This window comes from Xenopus tropicalis, chromosome 6 (genome assembly GCF_000004195.4).
Source record: "Xenopus tropicalis strain Nigerian chromosome 6, UCB_Xtro_10.0, whole genome shotgun sequence".
Classification (NCBI taxonomy): Eukaryota; Metazoa; Chordata; class Amphibia; order Anura; family Pipidae; genus Xenopus; species Xenopus tropicalis.
Genome location: NC_030682.2, coordinates 112,529,259 through 112,548,402, shown reverse-complemented (window position 1 = coordinate 112,548,402; position 19,144 = coordinate 112,529,259). Strand labels below are relative to the sequence as shown.

The window sequence follows — 19,144 nt, the reverse complement described above, 5'->3', positions numbered from 1 at the left end:
GTGAGGCAATTTTATATGCATATATAGTGTCTTCTTTGTGCTATTCTATCACACCCTGAGCAACAAGCTAAGGCAGGGGTGGGCAAATTCATTTTCCTGTTCCTACCATGTTCATTAAACCAATCAAAGCATTTTTTTTTAAGATGTCCTCTATTGAAACACTTTTCTACACATTTACATTTTGGTTCATTTCTCACACTAAAATATTCATTTTATATCTTCCCAGCATTTGGGTGAAAGTACCCTTTCAGGTCATTTATTACATATTAGTTCCATTAACTCCATTAGCAATTGAGGCTTCTTTGTTTTGGCAAAATATAATACCATGAGCAAATGCAACCGCACACATTTAAAATGTTGCTTGTCAAACAGTCTCTGAAGTCAAAGCGGACATTGAAGAGCCTCGACCATGTGATGTGCGTGCTAGAGGCATTTTAATTTCATGCTAATCATGAAGCATGTTTTGCGCTCCTGCAAATTTTAAGGCCGTCCAAATGCGAATAATTAAATCCACCCACTATAATAGGCAACATACATTGGCTTTTTTAAATTGAAGGTTACATTTATTTTCATTTCATTGCCTTTCAGTACATTTCTAAAAGCAAATATAAAGCAAGCTGGTACTTACTGTGCTTAGGAAAGGCAAATACCCGTGTATACATTTCAGCTAAGGAATAGAGATTTCATTTAGACCAATTCCAAACCGTTTCCATGTGACTGCTGTTAGCGCACACAGAAGATGCCATTTTTATCATTTATGTATATTGTTCTCAAATTTGAGAACTTGAGCTGTTCGCAGGTGAGTATTCATACGTTGTCAAAGTATAAGTAATATAAGTAAAATATAAATGTAAGTGACCCTTTATATTTTTATTAAATATGGATGATTTGCCATTTTAAAATATGCTTTTAATTAATCACTTCGTATTTTCGCCTATATTGAGAACGCATGGCCAACCAATCATAAGTTCAGCTTCATCTCTTCTCCTGGACAAGCAGTGCACAAAGAGATTCAATAGCAATACAGATGGACCCTTATTTGTGCCTGCCTTTATTTATACTCCATCAACTGATAATTCCCCATTTCTTTCGAATTTTTATTTAAAAAAGGCTCTCGTTACTACAATAAATGTCAGTTATCTCAAGTATGCAGATGCTTAGGAAGCATGCTATACTAGTAAGTGCCTTGTAATCATATTATCTGGAAATAAAATCTGTAACAAAACACCCAAAGCTAAATGGGCATTTTTGCTGTTTTGTGTAAAAGGAAACATATCAATCATTGACAAAACACTAAACAATTTTCAAGCCGAATTAATTATATGCTTGATTTACAAATGCAATTTTACAATTCATTTACGTATCCAGTAGGGTGGCTTGGATCTGTGTATTGTCTAAAATCAAAACTAAAAATAAGAAAATGAATCACATTATAGTCATAATAATGCTGTGATGTGAATAATGTGTTATCAGAGAGAAATTAATTTTATGAGCCTTCATACCCGTCCTGCATAAATACAGGCTGAGACTGGAAATGAATGTCTGTCACTAATCACTGCCAAGAAAAGTTGTTTTAGGCTTTAGTAAATTGCTGGTTCACACAGATATGCATCTGGATGTTTGCAGCATTGCTGTAAGTGGTTTCACCAAACTGCTCATTCTAATCTAGAGTATTCACCTAGACAAATTATACAGTCTGAATGTCTCTTGGCCACACCCTGACCGACACCCAGACCATACTCATTACACCCATGGTAATGCACTCCAGTATCATGCCAGAGGAAAGGCCCCAACTTTCACTCGCAACCTGGGTAAATTACCCCTGCTCACTGCTGCACTGATGTCTGAATTGCAGGGGGCTGGGTAAAAAATGTGGGTACAAATTACAGGGACTGTAACTGGGCTGTTACTGTGTGTAACCAGGTAAGGGGAGATAAATTAGAGTGACTTCCCAATAATCTGTGCCTGTGGGCAAGTTTGCAATCTATTTACTTTTGAAAAGAAACACTGCAGCTCCTACCATATGAACACAGCTACCCTGAGAGGGAATTTCTTGTGCAGGTAGAAAGCTATTCCCTACTATTAGGGATGAGCGAATCTGTCCCATTTTGGAGTCTATGGGTGGTTTTTCGAAACGTTTTGGCAGTGACGAAATGCAGAAATGTTTGCAAATCCATACCTCGCAAGAAATTTCTCTCATCACTACAGTTAACAAAAGATAAAAGGAGAATGGCTTTTAAAGGTGCTTTCCATGCATATATCCAAGAACTGAAAATTACATACTACCTGCAGAAACCAGTTCTTGCTACATGAAGCCATATTGAGAGCCCTGTACAACTTCCACAAGGAGCCCAACATAATGATGAGTTGACATTTTTGCTTTAATATATGTATGCCTATCTTTAGTTATACTGTGCTATTTGTAGCACCACTATCCATTGTACTATACAATAATAGTACAGATGGGGGAAAATATTTCAATAAATAAATATACATGAGCACAGTTACAAATAATAAGTGCCACATGGTAAGAAACACAGCAGAAAGGAAGTATCATAACGAAAATGAAAAAATCATTACATATCTGTAAACGCGCTAGTGGAAATCAGTAGCTTGCTTTGCTAGTATAGTATAGAAGCTCTAGTTCCATAACCCAATTTTTGGTTTATTACATTAAAATAGAAGAAATCTCTTCGTCCCTCTGAGAGGAGCAATAAAATAAAAATACAAGTTGGCAGGGACATAAGTACTGGGTCTGTAGGGTCATGTCAGATCTGTTTGTGGCTGAACAATAACAAGTAATGGAGAGATCTTTATCTCAAGCACTCCCTAAGCCTATATCTAACAGGTTCCCTGTAATGTTCACAGAAGTCCAAATTTAACAGAATGAAATATCAGTGCAAGAAATGCTGTGTGGGAACTGAAAAGGTATCATATCATAAATTCCTTCTGGACTGTGCTACCAAGATGCACCAAATCCATCATTTCTGAATCAGAATCAGGAGAAATTTGTACATTAAATTCCCACTGACAGCAATGCAGGCAAAAAGTACAAAAACCATGGTGGATTATCCTTTGCACCCTACCCTGCACATAGTAAATGAGCCTGGCAGTGACTGGCAGTCCAGCAGTAAGATGTCACAGCATGTTTTTCTTGCTCCTACCAAATAAAGCTGATAGTGTGCATAGAGGCTGCCTAATAGCCAATTGCCCTTATTTGGCACCTCCAATGATGGTTGTGTTAGTCCCCATGTTTTTTTACATTTGTCTCTGGCTCACGAGTAAGAAAGGTTGGGGACCCCTGATATGTATGTATGTATATCTTTATTTATAAAGTGCTACTTATGTACGCAGCGCTGTACAGTAGAATACATTAATACAAACAGGGGGTTATTAAGATAATAATAGGTAACTACAAAGTATAAAATAAATACAAATAAATACAAGATACAGTTGCAATAAGTTAAGAGTCAAAGACACAAGAGGATGGAGGTCCCTGCCCCTTAGAGCTTACAATCTATATGATATACAGTTACTTACTGATAATGGAGAGATTCAGACAGACATTGCTTTGGAAGCATGGCCATTACAGTAGATTGCATTAAATAAATTAGCCACTCTCTCTCTCTCTCTCCTGGTTTTCCTACCATCACAAGAACAGCATTATGTAGGCCTAAGAGAAAGCGCAGCACATCTTTGAAAATGACACATTTAAAACCACACAATTTCCCTGTGAGACTCATCTTTGCATCTTTGTACTTTGGGTGGAAAAAAAGAAAAACATACCAATCTAATTTCTTGTATTTTCAGGGCAATTTTAACCTGACAATTTAACAATTTAGTGGCATAATACATGGCTCCAAATCAGCAGTGTCAGGGCAAATTCATTGGCTACAGGGAAGGCTGAATTGCAAGTGGTGCTTTGTAGAATATTTTTGATAACCACAAAAGTAAAAAGGGGATTCATACACAGGGTCCCTTCAGAAGCCCTGGAGCCCCTTTAATAGTACCCCTGGAGTCTCTGTGGGACTCTGCAAGGGTACTATTAAAACACTTTGTCATTTAATCATGAATTCTATTAGGACTCATTTTACATTTCCTTTGTTCTGTGTCATACTTCCAATTTGTCCCAGGACTGTCCTAATTTGTGGACCAAATAGGGATGCTTTTATTTGAAAGGGGGCGAGGAGTTGGGTCAGATCAGAGCGTAACTGGGCATATGACAAACAGAAATACACGTTTTGTGTAGAGCCAGGAATGGCTATGCTCATGAAATACTACGTGGGAACCGAGTGCACATGCCCCAGACCTACAGGAGAAGGCTCATACCATGGATCTGTGTAGCAGGCACTCAACCAATCAAAAGTCTCTTATGTTTGCTAAAAATAAAGTTTGCCATTTCTTTTAATTTGCACGTTTGTGGGATTTGTTGAGTACCTGCGACATATTCAGGGTAACTGGGCATAACCATAGTAGATGAAAGCATGGCCTTTGTCCCTCTTATTCAAACTGATATTTTGGAGACAAAAGTATTCTGACCCTTGGCTAGTTTTCTCATTTTACTGAACAAAAAAAATCCTCCATGGACATTTAATTCTCTGTTATACCTTTATTTCAAAGCAATAAAACTCAAAATTGATTTTTTTTATCTAAACATGTAACATCTGGAAAATCATTTTGGATTTGTTATTTAGTAAAATGATAAACTGTAAGGCCCTGTATTTGTATTAGATTTTATATAAGCTTTCTATGCTCATTTCTTAGTGTGGATAGAGTCCAGAAGCAAATATACTTGGTCCCTTTCAACTGTCATTTGTTTGACCTAGTCTTTCCTTGTCTGGTATTTGATACTCTTTTACACCAACATTTTTGAAGCCAAAATTGTATTGTAGTACAGGTATGGGACCTATTATCCATAATGCTCAGGACCTGGGGTTTTCCGGATAAGGAATCTTTCCGTAATTTGAGTCTCCATAACTTAAGTCTGCTAAAAATCATTTAAATATTGAATAAACCCAATAGGATTGTTTTGCTTCCAATAAGGATCATTATATCTTAGTTGGGATCAAGTACAGGGTACTGGTTTAGTATTACAGGGAAAAAGGAAATCATTTTTAAACATTAGAATTATTTGCTTATAATGGAGTCTATGGGAGATGGCCTTTCCATAATTCGGAACTTTCTGGATAACAGGTTTCCTTGTAAGGGATCCTATAACTGTACGGCTGCTTTCCTCATCTTAGACTGAACTCTGTCTTTGTTCCTTTGTTTGTATTACAAGAACACTATCATGAAACAAACAATGCACATTTTAATATATACATGTATTTTCAGACTTAAATTTTGTAACTTTATAGTGCCTTTTGCACTTGCCTATGGCATTGCCATGAAGTAGTTACATTCCCTTGCTCAATAATCATTGGTTTGGCTTTTGCTGCTTTTAGAACAGCTAGTTGAAACCTCAAATGATTAAAGATCTGTCTGTTTAGATCACAGCTGGATTTTAAGCCATTAGCAGATTCATTGAGACAGGAAAGTTTAGCAAGGCAAAGGAAACAACTCCACAGCAATTTTATAACAAGTAACGTCATTAAAAATGTATATATTTAATAAGAGAAAATGCTTAGCACTAATTAGAAGTGCACAAAAATAAAATACAAATGTTTTTAAAAGGAGCATTTTGGGAAGATATCAGGCTTCATTTGCACAGCTGAACACAGTATGCACTATGCACACTGTGTTCAGGCGCCGGCCACTGGATCCAGCACTGACTGAATTAGCGCAGGAACCAAGAGGGGTAACAGGGGAGGCACACAGGCCTATCCTTAACCATCCCCTACCCGCTCCTATTTTGCACATCATACAGTAGGGAGCAACAGAATGTGTCTTGGCAGAGCGCAGTCCACATGGGGGCACAAATGCTCTTAGAATGAGCACTAAGGAGTATGTTTTTGCACCACTTAGTGCTCTTGCACTTGTACCCCTGGGGTCTGGAATAATCTCTTTTGTCCCTTTGATTATGTAAGCGAAAAAGCAATACAAATTAAAAGCAAAAGTAATTAAAAGGGCACCTATCATATCACAATTGTTTCCTCAACCTCCAGCTTGTAAAGGGGATTTCTTGAAAAAAATATAATTTTTCCTCCAACCTAAGTGGGTTCTGTTAGACGGCACTTGCAGTGGGGAAAATATAAAGTGGGGTGATAGGTATGTATGTATGTATATCTTTATTTATAAAGCGCTACTTATGTACGCAGTGCTGTACAGTAGAATACATTAATACAAACGGGATTATTAAGATAATAATAGATAAATACAAAGTACAACAATAAATACAGATAGATACAAGATAAATACAGTTGCAATAAGTTAAGTTGCCTTTTATAAGCAAAAAGAATATGAGCAATGCATACAATGTTTCTATCAAGATGTTTCCTTCACAAACTGGCCCAATTCTTGGTTCTAGCAGTTGTATCCAAAAAGCAGCTCTTTATAACTTTTTTGTTTCAAAATCTGTCACTGAGCAACTGGCAGAATCACAAGTATCTCAATAAGTGACCAAGAACTCATCAGAGCAGAACTTGAGTGCAGAAGATACACGTCTTTTTTAAGAAAAAATAAAAAGCAAATCATGCAAATTGTTTATTATTCAATAAAAGGCAGAGGAAACATCTATTATGAGGCCTCCACACAAAGGTTTAGCCTTAGCTTATGAAGATTCCATCCCTCATTTTCACTGCTGAGCAGCCAGTAATTAATTCTACAGTGATACTGCGAACTCTCAGGCACCTTGTAAATAAGAGAAAACAAGCAGATAATTAGAAATTATGTTTTTGTTAAGTTCAGACATAACTTCTTACATAAAATGGCATGTCAATGCCTCTAAATTGTTTTTAATTAGCTACACAGTAGTTGGGTTTAATGACAGGAGAGGAGTTTTCAGTACACTTAGTTAGTAAGAAGATGAGATGAATAGTAAATGATGTATGATTCCAATCACATTGCAGTTCTAATGACTGAAGTTTCTATTACAGTAACAGTAAGTTTTTAGCAGAGGAAAGATAAAATCTCTAGTGAAACAATAACATAAATAACCAAGAACCAGAGGATTAATAGGAAAGCCCAAGGTTGCTTAACTAGAAGGAAAACCATTCTCCTGCTTACAGTAATACACACTTTACAATTAGCTCTGGGAATCCCTACAGCAGGTGCCTTTGGAACAAAGGGGAAAAATTGCCATGTGTTGACATATGCACTGTTTGCTATCCCGTGCCCATTATACATGGCGTATGTGTGTGTGTGTTTGTGTGTGTGTGGTTGTGTGTGTGTGTGTTTGTGTGTGTGTGTTTGTGTGTGTGTTTGTGTGTGTTTGTGTGTGTGTTTGTGTGTGTGTTTGTGTGTGTGTGTTTGTGTGTATGTTTGTGTGTGTGTGTTTGTGTGTGTGTGTTTGTGTGTGTGTTTGTGTGTGTGTGTGTGTGTGTTTGTGTGTGTGTGTTTGTGTGTGTGTGTGTGTGTGTTTGTGTGTGTGTTTGTGTGTGTGTGTTTGTGTGTGTGTGTGTGTTTGTGTGTTTGTGTGTGTGTGTTTGTGTGTGTGTGTGTGTGTGTGTTTGTGTGTGTGTTTGTGTGTGTGTGTTTGTGTGTGTGTTTGTGTGTTTGTGTGTGTGTTTGTGTGTGTGTGTTTGTGTGTGTGTGTGTGTGTGTTTGTGTGTGTGTGTGTTTGTGTGTGTGTGTTTGTGTGTGTTTGTGGGTGTGTGTGTTTGTGTGTGTGTGTGTGGGTGTGTGTGTGTTTGTGTGTGTGTTTGTGTGTGTGTGATTTTGTGTGTGTGGGACCAAATGAAAGGAACACAAAGGTACAAAGTGACATTTAGGCCAATGGCGCCACACCAGTACATCTTGCAGGATTTCATTGGTCTTACTCATAGCATTTTATTAGAAACTGATTTACTCTTATTTAGGTTTCTCGTGTTACAAGAATGGTTCATTTTGGAAACAGCAAGTTATAAAAATAGTTCCTTCTGCAGTCGCCACTAGAGGTCTTGTTTCTGTAAATCTTTTCTATTTCAGAATGGCACATGAATAATAGAGGCTACCATTCATAGCCAGTGTTTGTGCAGAGAAAGTAAGTTGTACGCACAGGGGCATATTTATAATAAAAAAAGCTGGTGTAAAATAAATTGTTGCTATCCTTATTTGTAAATGAATGCCATGCATTATGATCGCAGAAATAATTCATTACAATGAGACCATTTGTATAAGTGTGTATTTTTTCATGCCAGTCTAAGGCTGGCATACACCATTATTTTACATTACAGAATTGGTATTAGCGTGAAGTCAAATGGACAAAATCAGGTGTAGTGTATAACAAGGTGTAAAAAAATCTTTTTTATGCTGTACATAAAATCATTACACAGCTTTATAAAAGCAGGTGATTATACACACTGTATGCCTGACCAAGTAATGCACTATAAACTTAACATGGCAGAATTATATTTTTGTGCCCACTGTCTAATCCTTGATAGACACAAAGAAGCAAATGGAATTTTGCACTGGGGCTTTTTGTGTATCAACTGATTGCAAGCAGGGACTTGAACTGATTCTAAAGAGAGACTTAGGGGTCAATTCATTAAAGCACAAATTTTTGCCAACTAAAAGCACGATTGAGAAAAATTCTGAGTAACCACGATAATATCTGATGTGCGAAAATTCTTTTCTTGGTCATATGAAAATATTGTGGTTGCAACCTGAAAGTCATGAGATTTTCATATCCGAGCGATCGTAAACAGCGTGAAAACCTTTCTGGCTTTGAAACTTCAATGCATGATTTTGGAAGTCTCCCATAGGACTCAATGGCACTCTGCAGCTCCAACCCGGCCCAAGGAAAGCCTCCCATAGGGCTCAATGGCACTCTGCAGCTCCAACCTGGCCCAAGGAAAGTCTCCCATAGGGCTCAATGGCACTCTGCAGCTCCAACCCGGCCCAAGGTAAGTCTCCCATAGGGCTCAATGGCACTCTGCAGCTCCAACCTGGCCCAAGGAAAGTGTCCCATAGCGCTCAATGGCACTCTGCAGCTCCAACCCAGCCCAAGGAAAGTCTCCCATAGGGCTCAATGGCACTCTGTAGCTCCAACCCGGCCCAAGGAAAGTCTCCCATAGGGCTCAATGGCACTCTGCAGCTCCAACCTGGCCCAAGGAAAGTCTCCCATAGGGCTCAATGGCACTCTGCAGCTCCAACCCGGCCCAAGGAAAGTCTCCCATAGGGCTCAATGGCACTCTGCAGCTCCAACCTGGCCCAAGGAAAGTCTCCCATAGGGCTCAATGGCACTCTGCAGCTCCAACCTGGCCCAAGGAAAGTCTCCCATAGCGCTCAATGGCACTCTGCAGCTCCAACCCAGCCCAAGGAAAGTCTCCCATAGGGCTCAATGGCACTCTGTAGCTCCAACCCAGCCCAAGGAAAGTCTCCCATAGGGCTCAATGGCACTCTGTAGCTCCAACCCGGCCCAAGGAAAGTCTCCCATAGGGCTCAATGGCACTCTGCAGCTCCAACCCGTCCCAAGGAAAGTCTCCCATAGGGCTCAATGGCACTCTGCAGCTCCAACCCGGCCCAAGGAAAGTCTCCCATAGGGCTCAATGGCACTCTGCAGCTCCAACCCGTCCCAAGGAAAGTCACCCATAGGGCTCAATGGCACTCTGCAGCTCCAAACCCAGCCCAAGGAAAGTCTCCCATAGCGCTCAATGGCACTCTGCAGCTCCAACCCAGCCCAAGGAAAGTCTCCCATAGGGCTCAATGGCACTCTGCAGCTCCAACCCGGCCCAAGGAAAGTCTCCCATAAGGCTCAATGGCACTCTGCAGCTCCAACCCGGCCCAAGGAAAGTCTCCCATAAGGCTCAATGGCACTCTGCAGCTCCAACCCGGCCCAAGGAAAGTCTCCCATAGGGCTCAATGGCACTCTGCAGCTCCAACCCGGCCCAAGGAAAGTCTCCCATAGGGCTCAATGGCACTCTGCAGCTCCAACCCGGCCCAAGGAAAGTCTCCCATAGGGCTCAATGGCACTCTGCAGCTCCAACCCGGCCCAAGGAAAGCCTCCCATAAGGCTCAATTTTAACAATATTATCGTGGTCAATACGAAAAGTTCTAACAATTAGAAAAAATAAGAATTCGTGGTCAGTCGTGCTTTAATGAATGGGCCCCTTAGGGTATTATTTAGTTGCTATGCACAACAATGCAAACTCACTGTGCTTGTGCAAAAATACCTACATAAAGTGCTGGTACCTAGTATGCACCCTCTGCACTTATTAATGCGTTTGAGGTTCGAGGCAACCCCTGTATTTTATACTTGCCACTGACCAGGATAACACAATTGGGGATCATTTATCAACACTGGGCAAATTTTGCCTGTGGGCAGTAACTCATGGCAACCAATCACATTGTGATATTTGTCTATGAAGATTCTCATTCATCCAGGTCATGATATACAGTATATAGTAGAATTAAGTCTAAAAAATTGTTTGCTATGGGTTACTGCCCAAGGACAAATTTGCCCAGTGTTGATAAATGAGCCCCAATGTGTCTGTGTGTTCTCTTATTTGCACCTGCTCAAATGAACGTAATTGATAAACATGTAGAATAATATCCCTTCTATTTCCCATGGTGATAATCATGTAATATTTAAATTATATATGCATTTTTGCCAAATTGAGTAATGCCTGTGCGAATCCTGCATTTGTGCTTCTTTGTGGCGATGGAACTACTTACTGTGTCTCATAGAAAAGGTTCCCTCATCTATCAAACCTTCTAGGAGAAAAATCTGTTTGGTATTCATGTTTTTTTATTTTGGTCACCCAGATCCACCAAACCATGCCCTTTGCACTTGCCCAATCTGCCCCAAAGTCTATCCCACTGAAATTTGGGTCAGTCCCCAGAAAATGGGACACCTGGGAAGATCCTCCATTCATTCAGTTTACAGTTTTCAGGACAGAATAAATCTGTAGACCTGCAGAGGGGTGGGACATACCTAAAAGCGGACAGAGTTTAGGATAGTTTTAGGAAAACTTGGGGATAACTAGACAATATTCTGAATTTCCATCTGAGAATGTTGGAAAGTATGTGTCATAGTATTTATTTCACTTGGTTTTCCTCTACATACCCTTCCTAAGAAGATGTTGCATCTTTAAGAATGCTTTGGGGGCATGTAGCCAGCACCTACAGGCTATGTTTACTCTGGGGAAACATAGAATTTTGTGTGAAAAGTACAAGGTACTGTTTATTATTACAGATATTTTTTTTAAAAATAAAATTTAATTATCTGATTTAAAAAGAATCTATAGGAGATGGCCTTCCCATAATTAGGAGCTTCTGGATAACGGGTTTCTGGATAACAGGTCCCGTGCCTGTGCTTGCTGGCATAATGCCAAGATATATCTTGTAAATATAGCCACTTTGACTAAAGCCGTCAATCTTGTTCCTGTCCTTAGAGAGCAGAGTTTAAAGGAAAACTATACCCCCCAAACAATTTAAGTAAAAAATATATTGCATAAACAAGCTCATATGTAAAACCCTGCTTCATCTATATAAACCATTTTCATAAAACTATACATTTTTTTAGTAGTATGTGCTATTGGATACTCCTAAATAGAAAATTGCCATGTTAAGAATTAAGGGCCGCCCCCTGGGATCATAGGATTCACAGTGCACACAAACACGCCAAGGCACACATACATGCTAGGCCCCATCAGCCAATTAATGGACAGAGTTCTGCCTTTTACTCCCACACTACTTCCTGTTACAGTTAGAGCTGCATTATTTCTGGTCATTGTGATCTCTGAGGGAGCACACAGCCCATCACTAAATGGTGGCTCAAGGGAAAGAATGTAAAAGGGCAATATTTATTGATATATATATTCCAGTTTGGCCAGAACTACCTGTTGATTAAGTATTCACTCTGGGGGTATAGTTTTCCTTTAAGGACATTAGGAAATGATTCTCCTGGCTGCAGTAATGCACTGTATGCAGGAGGCAGCATTTGTTTTCTGTAAATTGTATAAAACCAGTCTTTCACTTGGCATGGTCAGTTTTAGCTAAGAGGGCACAGTCCTTGTGTGTTATTGCCCTTACAACCCAATGAGTGCAGAGGGATGTGGCTGAATTTAGTACCCATAGAAGAAGCAGTGCACTAACCTCAGTTCTTCTCACTTTTACAACACTTATTGAATGGAAATCAATACAAAGACTTAATGTAAATCAACAAATAATATGTCTGTTTTATATATAATGTGAATGAATGTACTTTCCCTCTGCATCAAATAAATCAGTCACAGGCATCTCCAGTCAGCAGTGCTGTAATTGTAAACAAGGTTTGAGCTAATGAATCCTTCCATGTGTCTTGCTCTGATGCTGAGTATTTTTGGTATCCCTGTAGTAAAGCTGTATTTGTTATAAAGAGAGTACAGTAAGGTTTCAAGGATTGTCCCCATATAAAAAGTTTTTGTAAAGACATTGAGATTCATCTAAAATCCAGATTAGACTCTAAATATAATCTGACTCCAAAATCCACTCTATTAAATTTCTCAGAAGACCCAACGCAATTGTCTCATCTATTTCAACCTAAATTCGGGAATATTTCCTATTCCATAAATTATTTAAATCTTATTTTAGCAGCAGCAAAAAGGAGTATCTTTAAGAAATGGAAAGATCCGAATCCCCCTGTTATAGCAGATGTTATTTTGGAACTACAAGTTCTCTGTACAAATGAAGCCATAGCTTTCAAATTTGGTAATACGAAAAATCATACAAGATACTTGTCTAAATGGAAATTGTTCATAACTACCCTTTCTCTCAAAGATAGATCTTATTTGGACTCAATACTTTACCTACCATAGTTCCATGATTGCCTTTGAACCTTCACTAGCCTTTGTAATTGTAATAAGAAGAAAGACTATATGTAGTATAAATCTTAGTCAATTGTAGAATTCTATTCTATTCTATGTTTTTCCATTATTATTTTTTTAACTATTGCCAACTGAAAAATTGTTCTGAAATGTTCAATTTACTATCATACTCTTATCTTGTACTTTATTAATCCCGTCAGGGATTTGCTTGTTTTTCAGTGTTAATTGTATTTGTTTAATCTAATGAATAAATAAATAAAAAAAAGTACCCCTTATCCGGAAACCCGTTATCCAGAAAGTTCAGAATTACGGAAATGCCATCTCCCATAGACTCCATTATAAGCAAATAATTCTAATTTTTAAAAATGATTTCCTTTTTCTCTGTAATAATAAAACAGAACCTTGTACTTGATTCCAACTAAGATATAATTAATCCTTATTGGAGGCAAAACAAGCCTATTGGGTCTATTCAATATTTAAATTATTTTTAGCAGACTAAGTTATAGAGATCCAAATTATGGAAAGATCCCTTATCCGGAAAACCCAAGGTCCTGAGCATTCTGGATAACAGGTCCCATACCTGTACCAGGAAATAATCTTCATCCAAGTGTATAAAGTGGCTAGAAATGTTTCAGAAAGAACTAATGCAATATTAGTAATTGTTATGAGTTATTTTGATGATGGTATCACTTTTACTAGATGTAAACTGTAGGTCCAATATGAGCCAAAGGGGTTAAATATTTATACATTTAGACAACACATGCTGTATGTGGTATAGGTTTGTAGAGGCAAGCAGGCTGAATGTGACCCACCAAGGGATTTTTATTATCTAGATATTCTGGCCCCCAAACATTTGGTGCATTGGATAATCAGCCGTTTGAAATGCACCTAGGTCCTAGGGTTTTCAGTGGGTGTTACAGCTACAGTGGTTGTTAATGAGTCAATGGGGCCTCAGAAATTCCATGTTTATAGTTGAATTCCTTCAGTGTGCTCTACTGATGAATTAATATTTATTGCTTAAAGCACCACAAAATCCTGTTTGATTCCCTTGTTTAAACCATTCCCCCCCCATCCCAGCAGGACCCTGTTCTGGTGAGTCTGTACTGATCCCTTTTGCATACGACTGTGGGATGGCTTAGCTTTGGGTAAATAAAGGAGAATAATAGTGAGCGATACAGGCAGATAGAGATGCTGTGTTATAGCCCTCAGCTCAGTTGACATGATCAGTATTTCCCTCATTTCCTTGTGGTTCCTCTCTAATTTCAGGGCAGCAGAAAATAAATGTGTCTGCTGAGATTTGTGCTTGTCAGTATCATTCCACCCCCCACCCTCGGGGGCTGACAAGGAGCTGTATAGTGCGGCTCCAAATGCACCTTCAGGGGATGTACAGGGTCTCCCTCATGGACTGCTATTATTTTGGTCTGGAAAGAGCAGAATAAAGAGCAGCATCCCAAATGAAACCTTTCATCAGATAAATGAGATTTCATCCTTTCCAAGTGCTGATAAGTAATGCTGAACCCGTAGCAGGATACATGCATTATGAACCTTGCAGTGCATCTGGGACAGGGCTGAAGAATAGGAATCCTGAAGGAAGGAGCCTGCAGCGCTGAGTGGAAAGATGAGTTCGTGCTTCTTTGGCTCATGGAAGAAACCCCCTTTGCTAGAATGTGCTGAGTTGCCATGGCAACACCCTCCCCTGCTTCATACACGAAAGATTAGCTCTTACTGTGCAGAGGAAAGAATTTCGGGAAGTCAGGCTAATCCCTGGGTGCACTGAGAGAGAAAGGTTGGCTCTTGCCCGAGGGATGGCACATCTGCACTGACAGAACTGGTCACGCACGGTCACTGCTGTTTGAGTCCCAGAGTGGAATTCAGAGTGTCACTTACAGTTCAGGTACAGTACAGGCTATTCTAGATGTCCCAGGCCAGCAGGCACACATTTGCCAACTAGGTCATCAAACCATCAAGAGATATATTCATGGGCAAATGCTACACACTGACCCATCTGCTAGGGAGAAAATGTGGCCACTGCCAGCTGCATCTAGGTGCTCATGGGAGCCGGCACACAGGGGGGCTTGGGAATTACCTTAGAAAGGAATAGAACCATCATGCAGCCCTCCAGCTCTTCATAAACTACAGCTCACAGTACCTTTGCATGCCAGGGGTAAAAGATAAAATAGGGAGCTATATGGTGCTTAATTATAGTTGCCAAGCCAGGAAACTTCAGGCGACTTGTAATATGCTGAAGGGTCTGGCTGAAGGGTCTGGACAGATCCAAATAGACTCAACTGGCCCACCACTTGGTTGGACAAAACTGAGAAAATGTGCACATTTTGGAGCTTACTGCCTCAGTGTAAGTTACCTGTAGCAACAAATGAGGTATTCAACATTCTACTTTAATTAATCCAATTACTTTCTATGAGTTACTGTATTGTGGTATGTTTTCCCAGTAACAATGCCTTATGCAAATAGATATACAGCTATACAGGCCAATAAAACTCCTATAACATTTAGCACTATCTATACTGTTATAAGAGTGGACCCGAGGGGGGCCAGTCCCCACTTTATTTATAATGTGTTTTAGTAGTAATACTTGTAGTAATAATACTTGTAGTAATAATGCTGCTTTGATTCACTTTTGGTCTCTGCTGATGTATGAAATGGCTATTTATGACACTTTAAAAGGTTTTAGGGTGAGGTTGGTGGCAAGTGGAAGCTGGAGTATTGGAAATGTGGCCCTACTAGTAAAATATAATCAATCTCTCATTAAATCAAAGGCAGTGTAACAAATTTAGACATATCACTGGTCAGTAGCTAAGTACCAATGATAGAAGAGCGTCATCCTTCTATAAGAAATAATAATTCTGTCACTGTAATTTCTCCATTAGTTTGGGTAAAGAAGAAGTTGATGTTCTTTATAGGTAGGGAAGTGAAGCTAAATGTGTATTATAGCAAGGCAGAAATACATAGAATTCATTAGAAATGATTCCAGGTTCACAAAGGAGAAGCAATAAGAGAGATAGGAGAGGAGAGAGAAGGTTTGCCCCACTCTGGCTGGCCCTGCAGCATCCCTGGAGACATTGGCAGTTTGAAGGCTGCAGCGCCACCTACTGTGCAATGCTGAGTAGTTCTCTCTATCCTTGTACATTGTGCTTGGGGAGCCCCAGCTCTGTGCCTTGTATATATATATCTGTGTGCAGCCTGAGATTCACACCGTCAGCAGTAGCATTTTCATCGCTGTTTGTCATGCATTGATAGCACATTTAGTGGATACAGCAGATATTTGGAGTTGTCAGAAATGTATCTTTCTGTTTTCTTTCTCTCTTACAGTTGCTTGTTATATCTTAATACGGCAGGAGCCATTTCTATGTTGGTACTGTAGCTCCCAGGAAAATGCCTTCGACAGCATCTAATGAGCCCGCTTCCTAGAAGTGCAGACTCGGGAGCTGATGGCGAGGCACTTGCTCTTCTATTTTTAGCTGTAAACCAGTGCTAATCCGCTGCTGGCTTTGGCCTGCTTTCTTCTTTGCTGATCTGATCTTTTGTATATAAATCATCAGTATATCAGTGCCAGCACTGGTGACTGCCTGCATTTTTTTGGATTATGCCCTTTCTGTGAATTAGAGTATTTGCTGTCACTTGATACGTCAGGAGGCCTGAATCCTGCCCACAAAAAAGGCCAAACTAATTTATCCAGGGCTTTACAGCCCATAGCCCCCAGCTCTTAAACCAAAGCAGTATCAATCACCAACTAAAGGCTGCCAAAGTGACCTGGGAGTTGTAGTTCAGACAGCCAACAATAGTCCCCAGTTTTCCAATACTTAATAGACTGCTCCGGGAATTAGTCCCCATGGAAATGTTTCAGGTTTTTAAAAACTGGTATAAGTATTTAATTCCTATAATCACATTTTAGGCTGCTTCCCCATGGGTATTTTCTGTATGTCGGTGGCCCTTCGCATTTTAATTTATACAGTATATGTGGTGCTTAGGGTTGCCACCTCACCGCTTTAATACCAGCCACATATTGGCGGTTATGTAATAAAAGGAACTAAGTTTGCCCAGGTGCAGTAACCCATAGCAACTAATCAGCAGACAGCATTTACTGGTCATCTGTTTAAAAACAAACATCTTATGAGTTGCTATGGGTTACTGCTCCTGGGCAAACTTAGTGCTTTTTATTACATATGGGGGTTTGAATCCACATCCTGCACAACTAGTAAGAACTTAATTTCAATGCATTCTGCAGACTGAACTGATTAATATACAGCCATGCAGTTTTATTACCACAACTTTCTTCCCCCCTTGCACCTGTGATTATATGGATCGGATGGCAAAGTTGCAAGCAGGAGGGTGGCTGCAAAGGAATATGGGTCCTTGCTGGGCCCAAAGGGCCCAAGTTAAAATTTCCCAATTCCACACACTACTGTGATTCTTCTTTTTTGCACATCTGTCAATCACGGACATGAAGGGGAGCTGACTACAGCTGTCATTGTGGCAATGATACACGTAGTCAGGACCAGCAGTGCAGAGAAAAGCATTTGAATAAACAGAGACTGCTTTACATAGCAATTACATGTACAAATAACTATACACAATGAAATATTGCTCCTATTAGAAAGTTGCTTAGAATTATTTTTCTTTTTCAGTATGCAAAATTTGAAATTTGGGTTTACAGCCTCCATTAAATGTAGAAACCAGTCTCAGCCCACTTAGTGAAGACATTGCTGGACCTTTAATTTCTGGCTTTCTCTTGCCACATGTTTGGCATATTTATTCATCCATCTGCATGGCCAATCAAATACCTTCTGACTAATAATTCTGTTAAATATTGTATTACATGACAGTTATCTCATGTGTCAACACCTTTGGGCCACCTCAAAATGTACTAACATTTTGGAATGCAGCACTAAGTAAACATAAGGTTCTGCTAAACACCAGTTACAACTATCTGGGCCTTTGGCAAACTACTCTTCTCTAAATAGGCAACAGAGATGAGCAAATATCTTTTTTAATTTCTTCTCATATGTTAACTTACGTATTAGAATTCCCATATAGATATTTTGGCTTATTTGAACAGTGACCTAATAAAGCAAAGTGTTTGTGCCCCCCCTTGCAGGTTTAGGTCTGTGGCACACGGGGAGACTAGTCGCTCACGAAAAATTTCCCTTGTCGCGGGTGACTAATCTCCCCGAAATACCATCCCACGCGGCGCCACGATTTCCCCGAAATTGCGGAAGTTGACTTAAAAGGGTAGATTATCTTGTTCCAATAATGCAAAGAAAAACACTTTTTGATATTTTTATGCAAATTTGTATAATGTATATTTTCCATGAGGATTCCTTTTAAAAAAAGGAATTTATTACTCTCTCAAAATGGCCTCAAGGCCTGGCTATTCCACATTATCTTATCTCTGTCAAGCTTACCTAATCTATCAAAGCCAAACAACTGTGATCTGATTTAGTTAAACCCCCTGCTCTTCAACTGCTCACAGTAACTATTTGTGATATCAGTCTCTGCTGGAAGACACAGGGAAGAGGAGGTCTAGGATATCCAGGTTTTTCATCACAGCAGCAGATTTGCAGACTCTCTCTGCCATCTTTATGTGTCTTTCTCTATGCCTTTACTCTTTATCTTTCTACATCAGTAGTTGTTGGAATTATCAGTTCAAGCTTTCCTTGGAGGTCCATCCTTTGGTCAAGGCCCCCCATAGCCCATAACAAGGTATAGGAAAATAGTAATACAGAAAGAGGTACATGAATATCCATATTAATTAAATAAATGTTCTATAAAGTGTTTTATAAAATAGGTGTTCATGACAAATCTTACTCTAACTGACATTCAAGCTGTACTTTTACTTGAATCTAGGGGTACAAATAAGCATTCTCCCCAAATCTCACCTTAGGTGGCCTTCAGGCTAAGCCCCCCTGCCACTGCTTCAGGTCCCACAGTATGGGAACGACTGCTGTTGACATTCCAAGGAGCTTTGACACCCAAGGCAAGAGTGACAATTTCCCCTTCCCTGTGGTCCCACCACACCATTTTCCCAAAACTGGAAGAGTTAGTGATAGATGGAGACCAGAAGAATCACACACACACTGTAATATAAACTGGACAAATGTGTTTGTAAAATGACCCTATCTATTAAGTTAAAAAAATAGATTTCAGATCTCCTTATTTTTGAAGGCATAACATATTGTCATTTGAACTAAACTGTGGTATTTTAGTTTACCATAATACAATAGTGGAGAAAAAAGACAAAC

General features: G+C 39.5%; 1 protein-coding gene across 3 annotated transcripts in view; it reads left to right on the top strand.

Annotated features, from left to right (window-relative positions):
* Window positions 1–19,144, top strand: part of nol4 (nucleolar protein 4) — a 150,394-nt gene that overhangs the window by 100,307 nt on the left and 30,943 nt on the right. The window lies entirely within an intron of this gene.